This window comes from Helianthus annuus, chromosome 5 (genome assembly GCF_002127325.2).
Source record: "Helianthus annuus cultivar XRQ/B chromosome 5, HanXRQr2.0-SUNRISE, whole genome shotgun sequence".
Classification (NCBI taxonomy): Eukaryota; Viridiplantae; Streptophyta; class Magnoliopsida; order Asterales; family Asteraceae; genus Helianthus; species Helianthus annuus.
In genome coordinates, this window is record NC_035437.2 from 145,182,508 (window position 1) to 145,191,345 (window position 8,838).

General features: G+C 32.5%; 1 long non-coding RNA gene across 4 annotated transcripts; it reads right to left on the bottom strand.

Annotated features, from left to right (window-relative positions):
- Nucleotides 1-238: 238 nt before the first annotated feature.
- LOC110939148 lies at nt 239-7,939 on the bottom strand. 4 transcript variants are annotated; one of them, XR_004894529.1, is made up of 9 exons: nt 7,619-7,939; nt 7,041-7,115; nt 6,282-6,404; nt 6,150-6,197; nt 5,927-6,044; nt 5,665-5,772; nt 4,576-4,681; nt 4,008-4,504; nt 239-2,421 (listed from the first exon to the last, which is right to left on the bottom strand). It is a non-coding gene; the product is annotated as an uncharacterized LOC110939148 (long non-coding RNA). The 4 variants fall into 4 exon arrangements; XR_002592011.2 differs by having other exon boundaries at nt 6,282-6,422; XR_004894531.1 differs by lacking the exon at nt 7,619-7,939 and adding an exon at nt 7,304-7,424.
- Between the last annotated feature and the right edge of the window lie 899 nt (nt 7,940-8,838).

Sequence of the window (8,838 nt, forward strand, 5' to 3'; positions counted from 1 at the left end):
GTACTAAAAATTAAGTTATTATAAAAACAACACCATCCTTATAATAAAAATGTTAAATAAAAGATCATCATGGAAGACCACCAAATCGATCCAATTAAATGGTGCAAAGCCATTCCGGCCTATCAGACCAACCAATATTGTTCGCTTAGCCCACCGGAAGTGTAAGACCCGTCTCATTTTAATACAATTATAATATTAAATACTCATTTTATGTAAAAATGCGACCTTCAAAAACTTTGACAAGTTAACGTTCATACAAAATTAGAGTATTCAAAATATAGATCAAGTGTTTACAACTTTCCTTTTTAAAATAAACAAAAGAAAGATATCGCGGAAGCTTCAATAAGTATGTGTTCGGTTTACTTCGTTGCTTGATCGGCATCCGGATGGTAACGACATTCACCAATGTCAAAACCAACTTAATAGTTAGTTTTGATAATCATAGAAACAAGAATAAACAAGTTCCAATATCAAATAAACGAAATCAAAAATAAAAATTCAGATCTAAGTCTCTCGCGCCACGCGAGAGATTTCTTTAATTCGTTCGCGGGCCGCGACAAGCCCCGCGTGTCGCGCCAGCATTCACTCATCCCCCCGCGTGCCGCGGGGGAGTCTGTTTTCCAGCGGGTCCATTCTCTGGACCTGCATATTTGCCCAGCTCCATTTTTACAAAAATAATAAACTTCAAATTCCCATAACTTTTATCTACAAGTCCATTTTGCGCTATTCTTTTTCCCACACGTCCGTAATTAAACTACGGATCCGTTTATCACCTCGGTTTGCATAAAATTCTGAATTATAAGCTATTGGCTTATAAATCCTTTATATGATTATTCGACCCGTTTGACTATAACATCACACACCTGTTTCTAGTTAATCATAAATCATACACCAAAGTATTTAACTCAAAATCTTTATTTCAGATTTGTAACTTTTGTGAATTACGTAACCAATACTCAAGTTATGCGCGTAATTCGTTTTGACCCGTTTAGAGAATTTAAACTTTTAAGTTTAAATTTCGCTCATTCTTTTCACCCATCATTTTCCATATTTGAATTATCTACTTACATTTCACCACAACTATACTCGTGGTGGATTTAGTACAGTTGACCAATTTTCCCGGATTCTACACTTCGGTTGGTTGTTTTATGGAAAAGACCCGTTTATAGGCACTTGACCCAAAAAGGCTTATGTCTAAAATGTATAAAACTTACCAAACATTATTTATGTTGTTAAACAACTTCTGGCCAAATATCATGTCAAAACTTAATAGTTAAGACAACGAAATAATTTCTGCAAGTAACGGAACTGTGGTTGTCAACAACTAATTTATTAACAAAACATCCGTGAAAATCTCGTCGAACAATTTTAAAAAAATCTATAAAAATTACTAAATATCCTTTATGTTGCAAACCAACTTCTGGTCAAATATCGTTTCAAAAATCGATTGACCTCGAAATAATTTTTGCAAGTAGCGGAAGTGTTGCTGTCAACAACTAATTTATTGACAAAACATCTGCGAAAACCTCATCAAACAACTTTACAAAAATCTATAAAATTACTAATCATCCTTTATGTTGTAAACCAACTTCTGGTCAAATATCGTGTCAAAACTCGATGGTTAAGACCTCGAAATAATTTCTGCAATAGCGGAACTGTTGCTGTCAACAACTAATTTATTGACAAAACATCCGCGAAAACCTCGTCATACAACTTCATAAAAATCTATAAAAATTACTAAACATCCTTTATGTTGTAAGCCAACTTCTGGTCAAATATTGTGTCAAAACTCGATGGTTAAGACCTCGAAATAATTTCTGCAACTAGCGGAACTGTTGCTGTCAACAACTAATTTATTGACAAAACATCCGTGAAAACCTCGTCAAACAACTTTATAAAAATCTATAAAAATTACTAAACGTCCTTTATGTTGTAAACCAACTTCTGATCAAATATTGTGTCAAAACTCGATGGTTAAGACCTCGAAATAATTTCTACAAGTAGCGGAACTGTTGCTGTCAACAAATAATTTATTGACAAAACATCCGCGAATACCTTGTCGAACAACTTTAGAAAAATCTATAAAAATTACCAAACATACTTTATGTTGTAATTCTATACTAAGATTTGTAAGATTTACTTACATTTGTCAACACGTGACTAATTTACTATTTTACCCTTTTTTTACAACCACCATGGTTTTCATCAGTTTCACTTGTTCCGACCCGTATCAAATTACGTCGGAACATCACATTTAATCATTAACTTATCATATTCATAACCCTTGTAATTAATTAGGCATTCTACAAAAAAGGGTGTAAGCTTTACTTACCTCGTATCCAAACCATGCTTTTCTCCGCGTACTCGATTCGCTTGACCCGCTTATTTCCCATGCCTCCATCTAGCTTGCCAAGAGTCAAACTATCATCATAATTCGTAAGACGGGTAGATTAGTCATTATAACATACGACTATTCCATATTACGAATTCTATGTCAAAACTACTATTCGACTTCATGATTGGTTAATTTGACTTATAATAGTCATTTACCCTTAATCATATAAAATGCAAATTTTTGTTCAATAACTCATTTAGGCAATCTCATCAATTATCAAAGACACTTTGTTTATTCTTTAGACAAAATATACGGGTTTTCATCTATAAATGAAACCCCTTTTCTTCATGTTATTAGGCATTCCTACGGATACCTAATCAAATCAAGTTTTACTTACAACCGAGTAAACGCGCGATTTCACTTAGACATTTTAACAAACACCTAGTGGGCATAATTTTTACATGTTTACAAACTAGTTCATAACTAGTTATTTCTACCTTACATAAACATAAATTTCAATTCCATTATGTCTAACATGGATACTATTCTCAGATTCGTCTTATGGAAATCAGTTAACACCATTTTGATAGTCATAATTCTAGGGTTCATCTTATTTCTACAAAACCCATTTAACACATAAATGGATAATTATGAAATTCATATTTTGAACACCAATTTAACAAGCTATTGACTAGGATTTACTCCTAGACATGATTTCATCCCCAATTTCATCCAAACATCAACTAATCAAGTTCAGATTTCGATTTCACAAGTTTATCAAGAATTTGAGATGAAACCAAATTGTGAATTTTGACATACCTTACGATCCCTTCACTTAGGTGATCACTAATATGAGCTTGGATTTTGATTTGCGACTGATTTGGCCCTTTGATTCGATTGATTTGCAAGAGTTAGGGTTCATGTAGGAGAACCCTTTTTGTCTCATGCGAAGAACTCGACCAGAACACACACTAAATTGTGTGTTTTGGTGTTTTGTTTTAATTAAATAAAATCACTTTCAATTTTGTCAAGTTTAGTCCCGTTACTTGTTCAATCTTTTCATAAGGAGTATTTTAACCAAGTTTTCTTATTATTTTAAAAACACTTACTAACTAGGTTGATATTCCTAGTTACTTGGTGAGTTCTGGGAGTTATAACCCGTCTTATTTTAAGTCCCGTTAACTCGGGCCCTTTTTATAAACTTTGTTTTTTCTCAAAGTATTTATCCTCCTTTTAATAAATATTAGGTTTATTTATTTAATTCCTAATATTTACCGGGTTTAATTTCACCACTAACGGTATTTTACCCGTTCATAAATGTTAACGTGGTTTGATTATCAAACCCGTTTTCGGGGTGTTACAAGAAGGTCATAAATTTGTGTGTTTTTGGTTACCCGAGCGGAGACTATAAGGTCACCCACCCTGGTACTACTTCCACTCAACCCCGCTAAACTATAGAGCCCTAGTCTTATCCACGGCCAATATTCCCAAAATGTATCGGTTATATTTAAGGTCTTGTATTCCTTAAGAAAACAAAACATCCCTTCTATGCACGAACGAAGTGGGATTTGCCTACTGTGGTATTACACTAAATAACCAAAACAATAACAATTCAAAACTTGAACAATGATAAAGTAGTTGCATAATCCTCTGTTTGACTTTAAATTATTACCTATGGCAATAAGATGAAGAACCGCTAACTCCTTATCCAATTGATGATAACCCACCCCCCTGTAACAGAACATGAAACAAATTATAAAACATCCACAAAATATACAATTAAAATAAGTGCTTAATTAAGTTAACAGTTAGAAATTAAATCAAAAAGAAAAAAATAGTTTCACAAACCCCATATCTTTTTCATAATTCATCAGCAACCCAACTCTACCTACAATTCATCTTAAAACAACACAATATATACTTACTTTGGAGTCTTAGATCAAACCACATTCAAAGATCAATCTGGAATAGATCCTTAGTAGAAGTCTTACTAATTATAAAATTTCTATTTCGAGAGTTTGACTTGTACATATTACATAAGTAACCAATACAAGAACATACATGCCAAATGGTACCTTGATCTTTTGTCATCTTAAAAGTTAAAACTTAGAAGATGGAAATATATACCAACCCCAAGGCTTCTTCACTCTCAAGTAATTCTCAAGTCCCCTGAAAACAGACAGATATATAAGTTATAAATTCAAATATTTTAGACAAATTTTATAAAAATAAATTTTTACCATTCTCCAAGTTCACAGCCAAATCGATACGCTCTTTCCCACCCCATGGAGCTTGAGAGAAGCATGGATACGAATAGTTGACACACACAATACCTCCCTCAAAAGCCTACATAAATTAAAACAAAATTCTAAGTTAACCATAGATAGAGATGACAATTAGTGACACAACCTTAATCACGGCACGAAAATAATGAGATTTGACACAGCTTAAAGCACCATATCATATTTGGGTGGACCTGTTAAATTAAAAAGATCGTGCTTGAGATGATCTCTTTAATCCAATTAAGTAAAATGGCTTGTCAACCCGTTTACAACCCATTTTATTACAACCTGCCTGCCCTTTTAACATGTTTACAATTTGATTACGGCTCATTTACAACCGGTCACGCTGTTTACAGAATTCCAACCCGTCTTCCGGTTTAGATAAACGGATTAGATAAAGAGATTATACGACTTTAAGCACAAGGTATGTTATAAGATGCAAACTGAATCAGATTGTCTACCCAATTTGCACGTACTATACAACAACTTACCCTTTGTGATTTCAAACATGTTATAGGATCAATATTCTAACAAACTGTAGACAAAGACTATACATATAAAAATAAAAAATAAAAAAAAAACCACAGGAGTGCAAGTTGAGTAACATAGGTGAAGGACAAAGGAGTAGCTCCACGTTTTGCATCTGCATTTTCACATGCTCGCAAGAATGGTGGTTAATTTGCAAAAAAAAAAATGTATAAATATGATGATTCAAAAGGTTCATAAATTCAAGCCAAAAAAAAGTCAACGGTTTGACCATTTCAGTAGAAATGTCAACAACAAAACCACTGATAAGATACTTGTAACTTTAGAGTTTCGTTTAAGTTCTTTGAAAACATTTCAAGAAGAGTATTGTGTTTGAGTTCGAGATGAAACCGAATCACTAAATGAATATGAAAGATAAAAATCATGAATTTTATATTATATAATTTTCTAACATTTAATCAACTAATGTTTTAGTCAATTTATAGTAACTGAACAACTTAAAATATATCATTTTCATGGTATACAATTCGTATCATAAACCATGGTTCCAAGAACACAAACCTCATGACATCAAGGTCCTCATTGGATTCAACAGCAGTGACATCAAGACCACTAAAGCCACCTCTATAACTTGTTATCAGGTCTCCTTCCATTGTTAAATATATACCTCTGATTTCCCAACAAAAAAAAAACGAAAATAAACATGAACCCAGATTAGAGCTCAAACAGAAGCCGAACAGAGCCACATGAATGACATGATTAGACTCCGTCTCCACTTGAACTAACAAAATGTAAAACTAAGAGATAGAGATCTAGTGTGTACCACTTTGATTCAATCTGAAACAACCTCTTCATTTGCATCTGATAACCCTTGTGATCAAACAATGGTTGAGAAATGATTTATAGGTTGTAAACCTTACATCCGAACTTGATGCTGGCTTCTATTAAAAGAAAAATGATTGAAAAAAAAGCATTATTATCAATTGATAATAGATACAACTGGTACAACATAAAACATAAACAAAAAAAATGGAGGAGACATACACCTTCGTTGCAACAGCTGCTATAGGTTTCTTTGGTGGGACAACTTTAACCTGCAAATATACAGTCTAATAATCATAATCATTGTAAATATCAATGATGCAAATAACTTCAAAAAATTAAACAAATCAATATACATCTCAACAGAATCACTTTCTTTAGAGCTACTTTCATTACTCATTAGGACTCTCAACTTTCTTTGCAAGTGGTCCATTTTTTACAATAACATGTGCTTGTTTCTTTGCAATCTTGGCGTCCTCCTACACATGATGGCTTAACTGTCAAAAAACACTAAAAAATTATGCTTTATATTTAATCTTGAAACAAATCGATCTTATCTCAACTAAATTGTCACTGCCATCTGTAGATTAACATATTAACCCTAAAATTCAAACAAATATTGCACATCATAATAAAAATATCAGATAGGATTCAGACCCAGATCACAATCATAGACAAATCTATAACCTATTCGTATAAACAGTTGATATAAACAAACATATAACTTGCACAAAATCAACCAAAAATTAAAGCAGCTCCGATATAATGATATGAACACACTCTTTTAGGCTTTTAGATGTGTAATCAAACTCAAATACAACAGGCCTATTATAATATTAACATACATATGGAAAACTAAATTAAATTAGATTAAATCAAATCACACCTATGTAAACATATGTTAGATATTCATAACTCATTGGGGAAAAACAAATTGCACCTTATAAATCAAAGGTGAAGAAGAGCGATAGCCAAAAACAAATGCATCAGATTGAAAGTGTCCCAAACCCCAATTAATCAATTGATGCAATCAAATGCAACAATCAATTCAATTGACTGGTTTGCTTCTTTAAAATTAGAAATACAAAAAAAGGTTCGAGTTGCATAATGTTTACCTTCAAATGTGGAACTTTTGAGCCCTAATCGTTACCAAAATTCATCAACATCGTGTAGATTATGGACGCACTCAACTGAACATATTACAAAATCTCAAACATGATCAGTTATTTAAGAACAATTGATTGGAAAAACACTAAAAATATAACATATATAATGGAGACCATCAATTATGATTCAAGAACATCATACACGATTAGAGATTTCAGACATGATTCAAGATTTCAATCATTAAAAAGATGAGCATAAGAGAAAAACAAACCTAATGATTAGTATCCTATAATTGCGATCTAGGGGTTTTTGAGGTTGAAGGTGCAAGTGGAAGATGCATAGTTTTAGGCTCGAAATATACAATCAAGAGGCAGAGATGAAACTCAGATTAGGGTTTCTCAATGGAATGGCTGAGAAGATGAAATCAATACAGTTAGGGTTAATAATCTACAAAATCAAATCAAAGAAAAAGGATTTTTGATACCAATCCTACTTACATACGGAAACTCATTCATATTAAACATTGATTAAAGCGAAAGAATCAAACGATTATCGGATTACATCATAAAAATCAAAGAAAACATACCTAGATGAGAGTTCGAATGCTTGAGATTTAGGGATTTCTGAAGTGGGTATGGCCAGGTACAATCGCTACAGATGAAGCCCTAGATGCATGTGAAGCCGTAGATGAGATTTAGGGTTTGTAAAATTGAATGCGGATGAAAGATGATAGCTAGGGCAAAATGTGTGCGGTTTTGAGAAGCCGTGTGAATATGAAGAGAAATCAATTTGCCAAAGTGGAGAATGATTTCAACTGATAAAGAGATGCTAAATTGGAGAATGATTTCAATTGATTGAGAGAATTGATTAGATTTCCAAATTGAAGAAGAAATTTAGGCGGTTTCAAAAAGAGCATAGGAAGGAGGAAATACAATTGCCGCTCAAAGGAAAAAAATAGGAAACAATGAAATGCCACGTGGCATCTGTTAGCTTAAGTTTATGCCATGTGGCCTAAGCTTGTCTTGTTTTATTATAATTTATAGATAGATATTTTCCTTTAATAAAATATAGAGTCATTGTAGTCCATGTGGTTTGAGTCATTTTGTTAGTTTAGTCCAAATGTTTTATTTTTCGTCTGTGGGTCCAAAAAGATCTCACCGTTGCTATTTTAGTCCACTGGGTTAACTTCCTCCATTTTTTCTTTTAACGAGAAGGGTAATTCGATCATTTTATAGACCGAATTGCCCTTCTCGTTAACAGAAAAAATAGATGAAGTTAACACAGTGGACTAAAATGGTAACGATGAAACCCTTTTGGACCCATAGACGAAAAATAAAATCTTTAAACTAAACTGACAAAATAGATCAAACCACAAAAACTAAAACGGCATTTAACTCTAAAGTATATAAACACATCATTTGTGCGGTATAAGGATAACCTAGTTAATAAAATGCTTATAGGGATTCAGGTCGTTAAACTTTTTGCTTTTGGACTCAAGTGGTTAAAACCTATAAAACACAGGGACTCAAAAAGTAATTTACCCAACATAAAAATAAAAACGCAATGACTCATATATAAAAGATTACTTTCTCTTCTTTTTAAAAGTTTCTAAATTACTCCTTCAATTCCTGAGTAGATTCTATTTACCTTTAACAAAGTATGTTACTTTCCATCATTTTTTTTTTCTTTAAAAGGGAAACATTTTGATTTAATTTCAATTTTAGACAAAACAACGTTGTTTGTTTAAAATACAAATGTTGTAGCAAATCATGACCATTTGACTTAATTTTTATTTAAATATGTTTT